Source organism: Cyprinus carpio, chromosome A12 (genome assembly GCF_018340385.1).
Source record: "Cyprinus carpio isolate SPL01 chromosome A12, ASM1834038v1, whole genome shotgun sequence".
Lineage (NCBI taxonomy): Eukaryota > Metazoa > Chordata > Actinopteri > Cypriniformes > Cyprinidae > Cyprinus > Cyprinus carpio.
Window position 1 is genome coordinate 12,845,882 of NC_056583.1, and position 19,509 is coordinate 12,865,390.

General features: G+C 36.7%; 1 long non-coding RNA gene across 1 annotated transcript; it reads left to right on the forward strand.

Moving 5' to 3' along the window:
• The first annotated feature begins 9,448 nt into the window (after positions 1-9,448).
• Positions 9,449-19,280, forward strand: LOC122147006. Its single transcript, XR_006161346.1, has 3 exons — positions 9,449-9,625; positions 18,138-18,361; positions 18,464-19,280. It is a non-coding gene; the product is annotated as an uncharacterized LOC122147006 (long non-coding RNA).
• Positions 19,281-19,509: the final 229 nt, after the last annotated feature.

A 19,509-nucleotide genomic window follows, 5' to 3' on the forward strand; every position in this document is an offset into this window, starting at 1 on the left:
TCTTCAGAGAACTTTCTCTGAAGCTCTTATGCTTTAAATCTGAACAGATGACTAAAACATTGCTGGAGAAAAGGTTTGTGGTAGAGGTAGTTTAGTGTTCTCGTGTTAGCTCGATTTAATAAAACAGGGCTTTGTTGGCTGACTTTTACTGTATTTAGTGCAGGAACAATTTTAATTGCACAATTTAAGCTTTTTGGAGGTTGAATGTACAAGGAATGACATGAAATAGATTAGAAGACAAGAACATAAGTCTGGGCATCATCTATTGGGTGTGTGTATGTGTGAGTGTGCGTGCGTGTGTGTGTGTGTGTGTGTGTGTGTGTGTGTGTGTGTGTGTGTGTGTGTGTCTTTGTGTATTGAGTCTGTGGGTGCACTATTTAATGAGTCACACACTTTCATAACAGAACGTTACTTCCATTAAATGTCATTTTCTTTCTTCAAGCACTCTTTATGAGATCATTGCAAATATGAAAATTGGCTCATAAAAACCAAAACAGTTTCAAAAGGAACTGAAACATTTTCTCCGTAAATTTTATAATTAACAAGACAATGACAACATTTGATCAGAACAGCAAAGGAAAGACGAAGCTCATGTTTATTGTCAATATCTGTTCTGTGTATAAGGATCAGATGTTTGTTATTTGACGTCCCAAGGCTGTGAGTCAGAGGATGATGACCACGTTTATCGTCTGATGGCCTCACTGTCTGCAGTTTTGACCATTTTATTCCACCCACAAGCAGTTGGGATACACATAACACAGACACGCACACATCCATGCGCATATTCATATTTATTCCTGTAACTTCCTATTCACTTTTCTTCAACCTCCCTCTCTTACATATGTGCAACAAGAAGTTAAACTCCCTTATGTATATGGCATATATTAAATATTGTTCTCTGGATATTTAACACATAGGTGTGTTAATGTGCCTCTATATCCTACATAAACTTCTCTTCCAAAAATTGGGGTCGGGAAGGTTTTCCAATGTTTTTGAAAGAAGTCTCTAAATCTCATCAAGGCTGCATTTGTTTAATGTAAAATACAGTAAAAACAGTAATGTTGTCCAATATTACTTTCCAATTTTCTATTTTTAATATTGTTTAAAAAGTAATTTATTCCTGTGATTACAAAGCTGTCTTTTCAGAACACCATTTATTTTGACTGCCAATTCTGATGCATCCTTTCTGAAGAAAATATTAATTTCTTTCTTTCAAAAAAAAAAAATATATAATATAAAAAAAAAATTAAAATAAAAAAAATCAGTATACTGATTAAATTGTGCTGGAATTATTTTTACTGTCATCAGGTTGAGATACACAGCTTCAGACTTTTTCCACACGGTTTGGATTTAAATATGGTAAAATTTACTGTATAATATAAATAGAACTACAAGTACTAGACACATAGTAGCTTAAGGCATACTTCATAAACCAAAATAATTATTTTAAGAACATGTCGTGGGTGGGTGATGTATACTACGACAGGTGTTCCAATTCTGTGGAAATCTGTGGAGTTTCCCTGGAATTCTGAAGGCACAAAGATAGTTTGTATGTGTAAACCAATGAGTCAGTCTGGCCTTTGATCAACATAACCAGATTTGCCATTTTTCTGTTTTAGATGAAATGAGTAGGGACATAATACAGGGACATGAACAATTATACAGGGATAAAACTGAAATAAGATAGGACGTTTATGACTGACTATTTATTCACCCATATATCTTTCTACACTGAGAAAGTCTGTAGGCAAGACAATATTTTCGAAAAATGTTTTTTTTTTTATATATGTATATATATACAATGAACAGTCAATGAAAGTCAAGTGGTCCATTGACTTTCATTATACAGACAAAAACAGTTCGAAAACAGTTACAGGTTTGGAATGACATGAGGGTGAGTAAAATGTTGACAGAATTAAATTTTTCTGTGAACTGTCTCTTTAAGAAACTGTTTCTTCTTTGCTCTCATTTTTTCTCTGTCTTTTTTTTCTATCAGTTTTTCATTTAACTTGATCTTGATTTCCTTTTCTGTTTACGTCTACTCAATTGAATTTCTCAGCGGTTCCATCTCTCCCCGTGGCTGTTGCTGTCTGTCTTTAGTGTGCTGATTACTGCTGACACTGATGTCCTCATTAGATTAAGAGACAGGGGGCCATGATCTCATTGCTACTGCAATAATTACAGCTCTCTCCCGCAGTCCAATAACCCCTGAACCCCTGAGGAATTTTCACACACACTCACGCAGCAGAACAGTCGTTAGCCATTGTGGCGAGGCGTGTTGGCACCAGAATTAGGGTGGAGACAGGGGGCATTTCTAGGCTGACTTAGCATGCTGCCTAAATAGAGACCAGTCATGCCATCTTCTCCCTTTTTTTCCCTTTACGTCTTCCTCTCTGAATGATGTGCAGGCAGAGGAAGTTTGTGGTGGTAAATAGCCGTGTTCCTCCCAGACGCACAGACGTCAGCGTGGCTTGGACGCTCACTCTGGAATGCTGGGAATTATAGCCTGTGTGGTGCTCTCTTGCTCTCAGAGCACAGCAGTTCCTTGCAATGTGTGTGTGTGATTTGACTGCTTGGCATATGGTTTTGTGTTTAAGTTTCCGTTCATAGCCAGTCTCCTGCTTTTATGAATGAAGTTTATTCTGGGAAATAGGAAAGGCCAGGCTTTCATGTCCACACAGTAGATTTTCATTGATTTAATTGGTGCTGTTCATTTATAACACACACAGATATACACATGCCACATAAGCGCACCAACAGTGGCATATTGGTGACACATAATTATTTGCAATTCATTTCTTCTGTAATATTTTTATACGCATTGTATAATACCTGACAATTTGTGTCTCTCTGTTTATATACTGTACACTACCATACAAAAGTTTGGGGTGTTCTTTTTTTAAATAAATATTTTTTATAATTTTTAATTATTGTTTACTATTGTACTATACTATTACTATTTGAAGGAAATCAGTAACTTTATTCAGCAAGAATGAAGCATATTAGAATGGTTTCCAAAGGATCATGTGACACTGAAGACTAGAGCAATGGCTTCTGAAAATTAAACATTGCCATCAAAAGAATCAATTATATTTTAAAATACTGTATATTAAAATAGAAAGTTATAAGTGTAATAATATTTGACAGTATCACTGTTTTTAAATCAAATTAATGAAGCACTTGTGAGAATAAGACTTTCATAAAAAATAAAAAATCTTACTGAACCAATTTTTAAACACTAGTTTGTGTGTGTGTGTGTGTGTGTGTGTGTGTGTATATATACACACACACACACACACACACACACACACACACACTCTGCTAAAAACACACAAAAATCACTTATGTCAGAAACAACTTGATTAAAAATGCACAAAAGGTATTACATTACTAAATCAATGCTAATTTCCAAGAATTGTGTTATCTTAAAAATTACAAAAACAATAGCTTGTTTAAATAAAATCTTACCTGACTTTTGTGCACACATTCGTGCATCATGGTTTATTAATTCTGCATAAAACTATACACTTGTATGTTTCATTTTTGATCCTATTAGTCCTTTTTTTCACCAGGCCCATTCAATTATTCACCATTGGTCCATCAGTTGACTGCTTAATTCTGCTTAATGAGTGTAGGTGTTTACTTCCTCTTGCCCTGCTGAGTCAAACAGTGAAAATATGGCCTTCATGGTACACTTAGTTTTTGGTGTCACTGCTGTAGCGCCAAGGCTTCAGGCCAAAACCCCCACTCCCATGATGCAGAGTAAAAAAACTTCCTAAGCAATTAAATGTCACCCTGGAGGTTTCTCCTGGACCACTGTCTTCTTTATAGTTAGTGAAGGTTTGACGAGATTAATCACACATGCATTTTCACATAACAGTTTGCGAAAAAACTATTCCAGATTATCCTTCCTCTCTCTTGCCAATTAGACCACATAAAGACCACACAAAGTTCTGAGTCTCATCTCATGTTTCATTGTCAGAAATCCATAGCCTGCACAAAGCCATGTGTTTTTAATCATAGCATCATCCCATCAAGTTCATACAAATTATTTGATTATATATTGATTATAAACGTTTTGCTGAAGAAAACTGTTACACATACCAAATACATATTTGTGAGATGAGTTCATAGAGACTGGGTTCTGAGATGTTTGGAAAGAACAGAAAAGCAAGAGAAGCAGGGCAAAGAAATAAGTGTGAAAGACTGGAGGGAAAGGAGACAAAAGAGTAGAAAAAACAGATAAAAAAAGAACAAGGATGTAGCTTTTATCGTGAGGAATGAGCTTGATACAGCAGAACTGTTCTATCTACAGCCTTGGAGACAAATGAGCCCCGAAATCCACTATCTGAGGAAATGTTATAACTGTGCCTGGATCACTGTGCCAAACACTGCATCTGGCAGGTGTGGTATCGTAATGTTTTCTGATAGTACACTAAACAGCCTTGCCTAGCATAGAGCCAAGATACATGTGCGACATCACCATCAGTGTCTCTACACACACAATGTGCTCACACATGTACACATACAACATGACTTCTCTTGTATAATTCCAGCGTTACAGGAGGATACAATTCTTGGAGAAGGGTGATGAGAGACAGGTCTGGGTCACTCTGGCATGTTCCCAGTATGTAGGCAGTGTGATGATTTGAGATAAAAAAAAAAAGAAGCAAAAAAAGAAAAAATGAAAAACTGAGTAGTGACACATAGTCCTCTTGTCCTGCTATGACTGAAATTTGTTTCCTTAGCCTGTTACTGGTAATCAAAGAAAATTACTTGACTTTTTTCTCTGGGGTCCAAGAAAAGCAGTAAGGGCAATTTAAGTTTGGGGTTAGAGGGTTTACCTTGAAAGGTCCTAATAAACTAAGAAAACAGTATACATAGCTAAAATGTTGTTTTGCTCACTCAGAATAATTTCCATTTGGCTTGATTCAAGAGTAATTAAACAATGCATTTATTCATTCAAGTGTTTTGTGCTGTTTTGGCAGCTGCAACTTTGAGACTGTAAACCCTAAAGAGCTCCAGGTTTTCATGCGTTTTAATGTGAATTGAGGAAAGTTAATGGTAATGATTTTTTAAATTTTGGAAAATTAGCAAAGCTAATGCATATGGTTGTTCCTTATGGCTGTACTGCACAAAAACAAAGCCATTTTAGTTAATAAGCCAAAAAAAGACAAATTTCCTTACCTACTCATTTAAAAATGTCATTAAAATACACAAACATGTATTTTAATATAATTACAGACTACATGAGTACTGCAGATTGCATGAATCTTGACCTGAAATGTACCAGTCCAAAAGGCGAAAGCTCAACTAGAGGCAACACTGAAAGCATTGACCTCGGTTTGTTGGTCTTAGTTTAGATACAGATCTTTGCGGTCTTGGGCCTGACATGGATCCGTCTCGGTCCCAGATTCCGGAGGGTTAGTGAGTTTTAGCCAGTGTGGCCAGACTACTGATTTTAGCCTGAAGATGAGATGTGAGGATAGCTTACATGTCTGTACATTAACCAGCTACTTTCTTTTTCAGCTCTGTCACTGTGTCAACACACAGGGTCTTAAGAAGTGTACTGATAGGCCTGCATCAGTAATTGGGTTTAGGCTGGTATTCCACTACCATTAGCATGCTTTCTGTTTAGCATGAAGCTAATTACTGTTTTAAAAGAGATGCAGATGGAGGCTGGTCCATTACACTTGACCATTTTAATTTGGGCTCCACGCTGAGAGAATATGACTTGCAGACAGCAGCCTTCAAATTGAAACCAGGTCAAAGTACATTGAATTACAGGGTACTGTGCATGCCTTAATGTTAGGTTGAAAAAGAAATTTTGATGTTCAGCTCAACTCTGGAACCATTTTGGGAGGCCCATATGGCCCTTCAGTGCATACAAGAACTGACACTTAAGTATACACACATATAAACGCTCACTGCATCTATTCTCAGCTCCTGAGTGTAGCAGACACAATAAAAAAGCATTGATACTTGAAGCACCCAACACAACCATTTCATCTTAAATGGATTCAGACGCAGTTGGTAGTGGGAGCGGGGGCCCAATCATAGGCTGTAATTTCAGCACATTTATCTCATTTCCTGCACGCTTTGTCTTTTTCGCAATAATGGGGTAAGTAATTGGAATAGACTCCAGATAATGGGGAATTCTGACCCTGCCATTCCATTGCAAGACTGCAAGGATGCTTTGTGGCGACAAGGGAGAAAACTTGGGCAGATTGTGGTTTCTTACACAAGCACTTGGAGTCGGTAAATGGGGTAATATTGTATTCTGTTCTCTGCATGTGCTCTGATTGCATTTGAAATAGTGCTGGATCAGGCTAAGCATGGTTTCATCTCATGGGAAATCAGACCAATGAGGACATGTCTAATAGGAGATTAATGTACTTCTGACAAAGATAATATAAGAATACATAAATTGTGTGCACTTTGTTTTCCAGCAATTACAATTTACAAATTTACAAGTTTCTTCTGAGGTATGGATATTACACAGATGAAATAATGAGACAAAAAGCCTGATCAGTATAAAGTGCTTTCTGCAAAACGTGTGCAAATGACAAAAATTTTTCAGATTTCACTTTTTTTCATCTTTTTTAATCTAATCTTGCAAGTAAATATACTTCTGTTCAAAAGTTTGGGTCAGTTAAAAATTGTTTTGAAAGTAATTAAAGCTTTTATTGAGCAAGGATGCATTAAATGTATTCAAAGTGGCAATAAACATTCTATTAATTTCTGTAATGCGGTTTCAACAAACATATTATGCGGTAGAACGGTTTTCAACATTGATTATAATAAGAAATGTTTCCTACTGAATATTTTATATTTTTTTTGAAGGATCACATGACACTGAAGACTAATGGCTGCTGACAATTCAGCTTCTCCATCACTAGAATAAATAACATTATTTTTGTTAAGAATAGTTGATTTTTTCTACTTCTATCATTGTTGCAGCAATTGATTGACACTATTCATGGATGTCAAAAATTTAATATTTGGTACATAGCTAAAAATTCTATTTAGATTTAATATTTAATATTTTACATTTATGAAGCACGCCATATTCCCATGCCACAAATGTGTAAAAACTGGCTCTTATGGGCAATCGTATCTAGCATAGAGCATAGCTCAGGCAGGCCACGTCAGTCAAGCTCGCATCAGCTGATAATCAGCTGTTCCTGACGTGTACCAATCCAGTTTTGACTCTTATCATAATTCCCCTTCTCCCAGCAACTCTGTCTAATCTGATTTTTTTTCTCTTTCTTCTTCGTATACAGTTCACTATTGCAAGCATTCTCTATCATGTATTTTTGTATTTCTACAACTCTTAATTATGTATGCATATACTGGATCTGTTCTGTACCCTAGGGGGGTTTGACTTGCTGCTCTCAAGCATGGCTGCATGGAGAAACATGGGGAGTTTTGCCCAGAACAGAACCATACCGCCAACACTAAGCTATAATTGTAATAAATATACTTTGACGAAGTGAACCTGACTGAAGTGTATTTGATGTATTCAAATAAGTGCACTGTTGAGCATTTTAAAGGCCCCATTAGATCTTTTTTTACTGCAATGAAAATAAGCAAACACATCTCCGAGCTCCACTGCTGTCTGGGAAATTAGGATTTTATACAGCTACAGTATTTCCACTCAGTTTCACTCTTTCCAAACTTTAAACAAACTCTTAGGAAAGATTTCTAAATTTCTTATCATTCATTTGAGATGACAAACTGAATCATAAAGCATTATCTCTGAAATAAATTTTGCTTGTTAAAAAACCCAAGTTTCCTCCTAAACTTCCCGAGACTCAGAGATCCAGTTTCAGTCTTGTTATTGTGTGGATGAGGCCATCTTTCCGTATATAGCCCATAAACATCACATTCAGACGCAAACATTTCCGCCCACTGTATTTAATGAGAGTTGAGTTTGGAAATGGTTTGGTTGATGGGAAACACAACCATGCAATTACAGCGCACAGGCTGAAATGAGTGTAACCTAACCTCGGCTGTAGTGTGTCATACAGCAATGAGCACAGGCCGGAGTGACTGCATGCATTTACAGACTGAGAGGTAAATTTTAGCCATTTGATTGTGTGATGTCAGAAATTATTACTAAAACATCAATATGTATAGTGTCTGCTGTTAATGGTTGTCTTTAAACAAGCTGTCAGTGTGCTGCTGTCGTTTTGTCATCCTCCCCCTGTTAAAAGCCATATGTTATTTTTGGATGAATGGCCCCAAACTCTGCCAGTCCTCTAACACAATGGAAATGCCAGAATCCTCTTAATCCTTTAAGAATCCCAGTGATTTCAACTAATCCATCTCTATGCTGGGCAATTTACCTTCTCCCATAGCATGACAGCTTCTAAAAAAGAAACTGTAACTCTGTATCTCTTCACTTTTATCTGCACCTTTTTTTTTCTTTTTTTCAAGACACCACCACACCACTTCAGTGAAGGTGCTGGGTGTTCAAATATGTCATGATGACCAGACATCAGCAGGAGAGATCTCTTTAAGGATGAAACAGATAATAATGTTTCTGTCTGTCTCTGCTCTTCCATGGTGGTTGTGGCTGTCCATGACACGTGAAGGGCAGACCTTTAGCTTGACAGGGAGGTGGGGACCATGCAGATGTGTCCTGGAGATGAAATGAAATATCATGTAGGTCCTTGTATACTTTTTTTTTCCTCTCATTTTTTTATTTTATTTACTTTTATTTTATTTTATTTTATTTTATTTATTTATTTTTTTACCTTTGCAGAAATTAATATTACTTTTGAAATTTTAAATCATGTGCAATAGCATTCTAAAGTTTGGGGTCAGTAAGATTTAAGAAAGAAAGAAAAAAATTTAGCAAGAATGCATTCAATTTATCAAAAAGTAAAGACATTTATAATCTTGCAGAAGGTTATTTAAAACAAATGCTGTTGAAATGCTTTTGAATTTTATATTCATGAAAGAAATCCAAAAAAAAAAAAAAAACCACACAACAAAATGTTGTTTAAAAATGTTAAATATTAAGCACCACAACTGTTTTCAACACTGATAATAAATGTTTCTTGAGCACCAATCAGCATTAAAATGATTTCTGTAGGATCATGTGACCCTGAAGACTGGAGTAATGTCTACTGAATTTAGCTTTGCCACCACAGGAATAAAGTACATTTTAAAATATATTAAAAAATATAAAACGTAACACTCTATAAGTTGATATATAATATAATATTATAAATAATATGTCTTTAAATGTAACATAAGCAAATAAAAGCTGTTTAAGGTTGCCTCATGGGTATGGGCCACTATTTTGTGATGACCAGCTAATTCCTACTAGTTTTATCCCATTAACCCCAGTTATTGGACATTTACAAAATAAATGAATGTCTGACTGTGATTTCTAGAATAACATCAGACACTTGGAACCACTACATTTGCATAATGCTACATCCACACCACTTGGTGTCAGTATAAGAAACATGGTTGACCAATGAAACTGTCAAACGAGTTCAGAAATCCAATTCAGTGTTTTCTTGCGTGATTTCAGAGTATCACAGCTCTATCAATGGCCTCAAACAGGAGCTTGCGGATTCCATCATGTACTCCGTCAGAGGACACCCTTTAAGTAAGTGACCATTTAAAACATTAACTTGAGAGGACATCATATCTAATTCCATCTGCTGACTTCACACAGGCAGGTCTAGACCTGTTCTCTCTCTTCCTCGCAGTCTGTCTCTCTGCTCTTCATTGTTCCCTGTCCTACACTCTGTAGTGTGCTTGACTAAAACTGAAACCATAGAACATAAAATAAATAAACATTTTTGTAACTGGAAATAAAAAACTGAAATAAAACTTTAAAAACTATACTTATTTTATTTCAGCTAGTTGCCAAGGCAACATTTATCATTTTCATTTAGTTTAACTTGATATACTAAAATAACTAAAACAAAAAGAAAAATAAGAAAGGAACAGTTTAATAAGAACTAAAACACTGGTGCCTGACAGAGAGCTGTTTGAGGGTGTTCTTGGCACAAACAGGAGGAGGAAGTAGATGATTTGCTGGGGGGGTTGGAGTAGGTAGAGCAACTTTGTCTTTCCAAACTAATTACCCTGAAAACAAACAGCAGTAAAAGTAGACCAGTTGTACTCACTGCAGGAAGACGTTTGGCTCAGCATTTGTATGTGAATCTAAACTCCTGGCTTTTTGTGTTTGTTTATTTATAAGACTTTTGTCTTTGCTGGCTCAGTTTTAATCTGATTTGTATGTCCAGGACTAAGATTTTGGTCACTGTTGTTCGTTTTAGGCATTTGTTTTGTATAATTTTCCCCAGAAGACTGTGCATAGTTTGAGAGACAAAGTCTCCACCCCCTACCCACCACAACAATCTTTCGCTTTCTCTGTCTCTCTTCTATCTCTTTCTCTCTCTCATTCTCTCTTTCTAGGATAAGTATTACAGTTAATCAGATTATCACTGTCTTCTCTGAAAGAACCCAGTAGTCAGGCAGATGAAAGGGCAACCCAGAGTCCCCAGGGGTCCTGATAGACAGGGATCAAAGGAGCAGCTGATTAGCCAAAGCAATGTCGCTTTGATACCAGAAAGAAAGCGAGATAGAAAGAGTGAGCAACAGAATGAGACAGACAGAGAGAGAGAATTCAGATGGATGACAGTGTTTCATCCCATGTTTCAGCAGATGTCTTGGTTTACCTGCTACAGAGTCATCTCTTTGTCCTCTCTGTGGTAGGTCATACCTTGCTTTTATTCTTTCCTACAGCAGCAGGAAAAGACACTCTTGATCTTCCTTCTATTCAGCATTCAATTAAAAATGAATGTGCGTTTGTGGGAAGTTTTGTACATACGATAGGCTAAGTGTCTGTTATGAACCTCACCCTGTCCCGAGTCTTGTTTAGGCTTTACAGGTCAAAGTTCATCTTGCTCTGATAAACTTCATTCCATTAGTCTGATTGTGACCAACTGGAAAAGCTTGGCAGGAAGCAGTGGATAAAGTCCAGAGTGAAAATGTAATCCTCTCTCATACACGCTTTTAAGCTTACATAAATCTTACATAAAGTTCATGACAGCGCTGAGGTGATCTTTGTGCCACCCACAGGTTCAAGAAAGTTAGTGCACTTGATTTTAGAAGCTACAAGACACCCACTAGCCACATACACTGAAGGACAAGCTGTTTTTTTATATATATATATTTATTGTGTCTTCATTAGCCGCATGAGTATATGTGTGCTTAAAACTTGTCACACAAATTCATGATATTGTATGGCTTGAAGATACTTGGAGAATTTTTATGTTTGGATAGTTATACTGTACATATGTATTACATTAGGAGTGTTTTTGGTATGTTTATTTCTTTTGGGAGCTTTATGTTGTCACTGAACTGTCGTGGTATGAAAATTGTCAAACCACTTTGGAACAACATAAGAATGGGTTAATAATGGCTGATTTTTTGAACAATTAAAAAATAGTTGAAACTGAAGAATGCATGTGTGTGATTTGGGCCAGACAAAATGGGGCCAAATGAAAGTTTTTTTTTTGGTGGTTCAAAACCACTCTTTATAGTACATTATATATGATCAGATGATTTCTTAACTGCTTTTTTTCATACTGCAGCATTGGAATGTTTAAAAACCACATATCATTGCATAGTTTCACCTCTGGGCAAGGAGCAAAAAAAGAACTTCGCCATGAGTACAACGTGGACTTTACTGGTTTGTTTTTAATTAAAAAACTGTGATATCAGGTTTATATAACCAGTTCATTAGAAGTTGTGCACCAACATCCATCTAGCATGCTGAAAAAATGTTTATATGTTTATCTTTGTGATCAACTGCGTGTTAGACAAAAGTCTGTTTTCTGGCTTTGTCTATCAGTTATTGGGTCTGTGAGGCAGATGCTACAGTCTCTAATATGATCACATCGGCTCTGAATGCATGACCATCTGCCTTCATAGTAACCGCACACACATTTATTTCAATGATGTCAAGTCAAGTCACCTTTATTAATATAGCGCTTTTAACAATACAGATTGTGTCAAATCAACTTTACAGTATTAAATAGGAAAATAGTCTGTCAATAGTGCAAAATGACAATAGTAAACTCTCAATTTTCAGTTAAAGGCAGTTTATCATTGAATTCAGTGATGTCATCATGCAGCTCAGTTCAGTTTAGTATCTGTGCAATTAAGTCAACGATATCGCTGGATATTAAGTGTCTCCATCTAAGCAAGCCAGAGGCGATAGAGGCAAGGAACCAAAACTACATTGTTGACAGAATGGAGAAAAAACCTTGGGAGAAACCAGGCTCAGTCGGGGGGCCAGTTCTCCTCTGCCCAGACGAAACCAGCAGTTCAATTCCAGGCTGCAGCAAAGTCAGATTGTGCAGAGGACTCATCTGGTTCCTGTGGTCTTGTCTCTGTGAACATCTTGGGGACAAGGTCTTCACTGGGGATCCGTCTCTGGGGCTCATCTAGTTGTCCTGGTCTCTTCTAATATTCAGGGCTGTAGAGGTCATCTCTAGGTGCGGATCCATCATCTGGGCTGGATATGTACTGGATCATGGGTGACTTCAGTGACCATCTGATGTGGATACAGACTGGATCTGGTGGCTACGGTGACCTCGGAATAAGAAACTAATATCATTAATATGACTAATATCAGCGTAGATGCCATTCTTCTAACAATGTAACAAGTAGATTGGGTGTTATGGGAAGTGTTCCCGGTTCCGGCTGTACTAATTAAAGCAGCCAAAAAATCCTTTAACGGATTTGAATATTAGAAATGTGTTAGTGTGTTATGTGTAAGCCAGGTTAAAGAGATGGGTCTTTAAACTAGATTTAAACTGACAGAGTGTGTCTGCCTCCCAAACAATGTTAGGTAGGTTATTCCAGAGTTTGGGCGCTAAACAGGAAAAGGATCTGCCGCCCACAGTTGATTTTGATATTCTAGACATTAACAAATTGCCAGAGTTTTGAGAATGCATCGGACATGGAGGACTATAATGCAATAAGAGCTTGTTCAAATACTGAGGTGCTAAACCATTCAGGGCTTTATAAATAATAAGCAAGATTTTAAAATCTATACAATGTTTAATAGGCTGCCAGTTCAGTGTTGTCAGAACCGGGCTAATATGATCATACTTCCTGGTTCTAGTAAGAACTCTAGCTGCTGCATTTTGGACCAGCTGGAGTTTGTTTATTAAGCCCGCACAACAACCACCCAATAAAACATTACAATAATCTAACTTTGAGGTCATGAATGCATCAATTAACGTTTCTGCATTTGACATTGAGAGCATAGGTCGTAATTAAGGTATATTTTTGAGATGGAAAAATGCAGTTTTACAAGTTTTGATGTCACATGCATCCACCCATATGCAGACACATTGCTGTCTGTACTTCTGTGCTATCTATTAGTGAGCAGATGCAGCAGAGCTGGAGAGTGTGTGGCTGAGATAGGAGCATCTTTTCTGGGCTTTTAGAGACTGACCTCATACCATCTGCCTGGAGCTACTGAGTGAGATTGAGATACAGTTCAAACTGAAGCACACCTCTTTACTTTGTCACATACTTGACCACCAGTAGTGTAATGGAAGGAAAGACAGACAGATAGAGTAAGTGTATTGTGTGTATATTTGTTTGCCTTGTATATTCTATCAATAAAGCTAAACTGCTCTTTAGTCATGCATTTGTAGTCATAAATCTGATTGTTTAAAATAAATTAATGGTTTTATTTGACAAGGACACATTAAACTGATCAAAAGTGACAGCAAAGGCATTAATAATGTCACAAAATATTTCTATTTCAAATGAAAGATTTTGCTCTTTCTGTGTGTCAGAGAATCCCGAAAAAGGTATTTTTTTTCACAAGAAAAGTACATTTTAAAACTGTGTGTGTGTTCAACTAAAATAATAATAATAATAATAATAATAATAAAGAGGGATGCATCGAAACAAATTTCTTCATATCTCTCAAATGCTCACTTGAGATACCAAGACCTTCTCTGGCAACTGCAGCTACAAATGTCCTTGTCTCTAAAACTCTTTTCTTCTCTGTCTAGGAATGTTGTCTTGTGCCCTTCTCCTCCGTAATGGTTCCATCTCACTAAGAATTGAACAGACTACTATCTAGTTAGGGGGAATGCTAGTGGACTGCATGCGTGGAATTCAAGACACAGTTAATCTATGGAAGTTTTGCCCTCATTTCACCCTTGTGTTGTTTCAAAAATGTATGACTGTCTTGACTGTCTATCATGCTTGGAACGCAAAAAGAGAAGTTTTGAAGAGGGTTCATGCTGCTCAATTCCATAAAGTGGATAGTGATCAGTGGCTGTCAAGCTCCAAAAAGGATTAAAAAAAAAATATATAAATAAAATACAAAAACCTTCATATGTAATCCATGCAACTTGTACCATTATAACACATATTCGGAAGTCATGCAATAGCTTGATTGAGAAACAAGGTGAAATTTAAATTTAAAATTGTGGTGAACTTTTGCTTTAAGCATATAGTTATGCAGTTCCAGCCAAAACACATATTGAACATGACCACCAGGTTGCTATGACACATATGCCTTCAGAAACACACACATACAAACATCACTGAAAGCCTTAATAAGTTGCAGAAGGCATGCATTACATAACGCCTGAGACTCTAAGAAACATAAACCTCACACAAAGATGGTTAAACAAACACGTGCACTTACTCAAACACTGACCCTTAGAAAGCTTTTAGGACATTATGAGCACTCTCCCAAGATTACATGCTTATGACACACCTTTTAGAGACATGTTCCCTGAAAGTTTCAAGAATGAACTCTGGCATACACATGCAAACCAAAGCACAGGCCAAGCAGAGAGTATACAACCCGACTGTCCTTGAGCGTTTGTTTGTGGCAGCTTTTAAAGCGCTGACATTTATTGGGTCAGTTTTTCTTTCATTGGGCTTTTAGCAGCATTTGAATCAGGCATTGGACCCTTTAATCTCTTTTAGAGTTTGTTAATAGGACACTCTGTTGTCCACACTTGTCTCGGATGAAAGTATTATATTTCAAAAAACGCATTATTTTCCATATAATTTACATTATTGCTTCTCCTCTATGCCCTGCCTTTCTAAAACGTGTCGATTTTTACAAAGCTCATCGTTCTGAAAAAGCGAGGTGTACTCTGATTGGCCAGCTATCCAGTGCATTGTGATTGGCCGAATGCCTCAAGCGTGTGAGGGAATTGTTACGCCCCTTAACATACTATGCCGTCTCCTAGGACAGCAGCACGAGACTCAGTCCAGCTGCTCTGCTAGTGCACATCCCATCATCGGTTCTCTTTTAGCAGTTCAATCAATGTAATGTTGGAGTAACTGAATGAGGAATATTGATTTATTTTGCATCAGAGGGAGTGTAAGGCACGTTTATAAACCAAATAACTTAAGTAATTTGTGGATTAGTACGTATTAGACACGCGAACCGTTTCAAACGATTCAGTTCGATTTGGTGAACTGGTTCGACTGTTCACTAAGAAGATCCGGTTAAACAGAAAGATTTGTTCGCGATCCGGACATCACTAGACAAGACAAAACCAATAAAACCCATTACAAACGAGGCATATGCTGCAACCAGTGGGGACATAATTACTGATTATAATGACTTATACTGTCGTTTTACGCATTGCATTGCATATGGCACTGTGTAAACATAAAACCATGTCTGCATTTGTGATCTGAGAAACAACTAAAAGCAAGCCTACTCTTCTGATCAAAACTCTCGTCTGAATCATCAGTGGCAAATTATTTAAATATGAAAAACATACTTACAGGCTGTGAGTCAGAAGCGCCAGACTGTCCTTGCAAAATTTGAATTGCCCAACTTTATAGTAACAGCCATTGTGCCACAGATGCATTGCAGGCTACTGGTTCAGGAAACAGTCCTCATCCTCCATAAAATGCGCTGCACACATCTGAATATTTGGGTTGGACTGTTCTGGAACAGTGTTGAAATAAAACTTAACCACTGATTTCTAGTCATGTCCTCTTTTGGAAGTCCAAACAATGTAGTTTCACTTTCACAAGGAAACACACAGCAACTCCACAACATGGTGACGGTGGCAACAGCGAGAATCAAAGTTACGCCTTCTTTCTTTTCATGAACATTTGGGTGTCGTTATGCAAATCTTCCCACATAGTGACGTAGAGATGTGGGGGCGTGTTAGAACAAGCCATTTTAGGGGGGTGTGGTTGACTCTTAACTTTTATAAAGAATAACTCTTTGGATTTGAGACTTTAGTCTTTGCAACTTTACATATCTTGTTTATGCACAAAGAGCTTGTAACACTCCAAAGAGAAAGGAAAAACTAAAATTGCATCATATGACCCTTTAATAATTTTGTGGAAACTGTGATACACAGCTATTCAAAAGTATGGGGTAAAATCAATCAATAAGTCAATCAATAGATTTCTGTTTGAAATTAATGCTGTTCATTGAACTTTCTGTTCATCAAAAAAATGTTGAAAAAAAAGAAATTTATCACAGCCCCCCCCCCCCAAAAAAAAAAAAACAGTGACAAGCGCATTGATAGTTAATAATTGAGCACCAGTAATAATTGATAATAACTAAGCACCAGTTTAGCATATTAGAAATTTTGCCAACACAGAAATAATAACATTTTAAAATACATTAAAATAGAAAAGTTATTTTAAATAGAAAAAATATTTCACAATATTTCTTTTTTTTTATTGTATTTTTTAATCAAATAAATGTAGCCTAGGTGTATAATGGACTTCTTTCAAAAACATTAAATAATAATTATTCCAAAGTTTCGACTGGTAGTGAATATGTACAGATGTTCCTGTTGCACAGCAAATTACAACCAGATTTTAATACTTAATAATAAAATGCATGTGTGTAATGTGTGTGGGCGTTTTTGTGTTTTTATGTATGTTGGTGTTAGGCTTGTAGTTTGTGTGTGTCGGTATGTGTGTTTGTATGTTTTGTCTTGTACTCTTTTGAGGCCTGCAGTTCTGACCTCTGACCTCTGTCCTTTGTTCCCTCTCTCCAGTGGCAGAATGAAAGCGAGGAGTGCATCTCTCCTGCCGATTATCTCCATCTCTCCAACTGTGCCAAAGTCACTGTGTAGATTTGTGTTCTTTTGTGAGATTAACAAAACATTGTTTAACGTAATCACATGCAGCTCAAAGTGGTCATTGGGCCTGTGAATATACATAGAAATAATTTTAAATATTTATATTTTTGTATTTAATTTCTGAAATGTATTTAAATTAAAGCTGTATGATATCTGTATGATTTCCTTTCTTCCACAGACCATAAAATGAGATGTGTAGCAAGACTTTCAAGCTGTCTTTATACTATGAAAGTGAACAGTAAGCTCTAAAATGACCAAAAATCATCATAAAAGTGACTCTTGTGCTACATTTGAAGTCTTCTGAAGTCATATAATAGTTTTAACTGGAGTAAATACAACTGAATAGCAACTAACAATGAAATTTAGGCCCTTTCCTTGTGTAAATCTATTGTGTGGGTCAGTGTCATTTAGTATTATTTATATACTAATATAGTATTTATTAAACATTTTAATATTTTCAGTTTACATTTAAATTTGTGTTTTAGTTATTTTCATAATTTGCTTGTCATTGTATTAGTTTTTCATTGTAGTATTTCTAGTTAGCATTAATATATTTTAATTTCAGTTTTAACACTGGGCTTTTTTTAGGTTTCAGGTTTAGACCAACATAGGTTGAGTACATGATGTCAAAATTCTTATTTTGGGGTGAACTACTGCTCTAAAAACAGATCAATAAGTCTTTTTCGAAATGTTTTATAAATTCACAAGTTAAACTCTGTTACAGTTCCATGTGTACCTAACAAGACCCATTCAATGACCTTTGACCTGAGCTGAGTAATCGAAGCCCAAACATGTCTCCTCCTGTGCCAACAAGCCTGGTTTGAGTTACACTTTTAATAGGCAGGTTTAAAGAGGGCAGAGGGAGGTGGAGTGTGGAACAGATCAAAAGTTCTTTCCTAAATGTCCTTTGTCGTGACTTTGCTGTGTTTGATGTCTACGCTGTTGACTCTCTCACTTTCTCTGCTTCGCTTTCTCTCTCTCTCTCTCATTTCAAAGAGAGGGAAGAGTCATCTGCCTCCCGTGGTCTTCCAACGCACAGACCACCAGGGGAAGTGAGGGAGCGAAAAAGAAAGCAAGAGAAAGATAACTGAGGAGATTGGACAGTCGGGAGCTTTTGAAGAGAAGACAGACCAAATTCTGTCCTCAAGAACAGCGATAACGGACGTGGGGTCCCACTGGGGGATGGGACAGAGAAGTATATATGAAATATGAAAGAAGATGTGAGAGATTTGAAAGTGATAGAAAGCTTTTGAACTTACATTTTGGTGAACACCCGTTTAAACTGCTTAATAAATGCTATTACTTTCTGTTTACACTGGCAGGACAGTTTTATCTGTTTGCAGAACATGTGGACAGTGTGGACTGTTGTCCTTTCACCTGGAGCCAAGACTCATGAACTACATGGTTGAGAGTGTTGGGAAATATGCATCCTGTTTTACGGTCGGCAAACTTCTGTTGACTGAATACAATAGTTAAAAATCGGAGGCTTTTTCAGGCCATTCATGGAGGTTCTTTGTATGAAAAAGGTCAAATAAAGGGTGTTTTGACAATATTTTGGTGGCATGTGCACCAGTGAGGTGAGCATATTGAGTTCAAAACAGAAATGAGAGAGCATCGGAGGAAAAGATCAATAGATGGATGAATGAATGGGTGAAGTGAGTCAGTATACAGCTATTCACTGTCCCTGTGCCCCTTTTGTCCTTTCTGTGCTATTTGGTTAAAATCTCTTTTATCTCTGCTGGTGCCAGCCTCTGATGCATAAACACTCCAGACTGACTCCTTTTGCTTTGATAGAGGGACAGAAAATGAAAGGAAGCAAAAACCGCATTAGCGTTTCAGCATCAGTAAGAATATCCCGTATCCGGCCTGTCATTCATTTCATTTTACACTTCTTCATTTCTTTTACACGGTACATTTCCTCCTTGACCTGTACTGAAGTCATCCATGATACTGTTCTTATATAAGAATATATTGTATCCTGTTGATTTAAGTATTCTGGTCAAGGATTTTTTCATCAAAGTATGTGGGTTAATTTAGTTTTCAAATTAAATTAAAATATATGATAATGTGTATGGAATTGTCAGACTTATGGGTCCCAGGAGATAATTTTTATGGACATTTTAGAGCCATTTTTACTGGCTCAGTAATTACAGTAACATTTTTATATATTTTAAATATATAAGATTTCAATATAATTACATTTTTAGAGAATACATTTAAATTCAAAAGTCTGGGGTCGGTAAGATTGTTTAATGTTTCTGAAAGAAGCATCTTATGGTTACCAAGGCTGCAGTTATTTAATCAAAAATACAGCAAAACGGTAATACTGTAAAATGTCAGTACATTTTAAAATAACTCTTCTATTCAA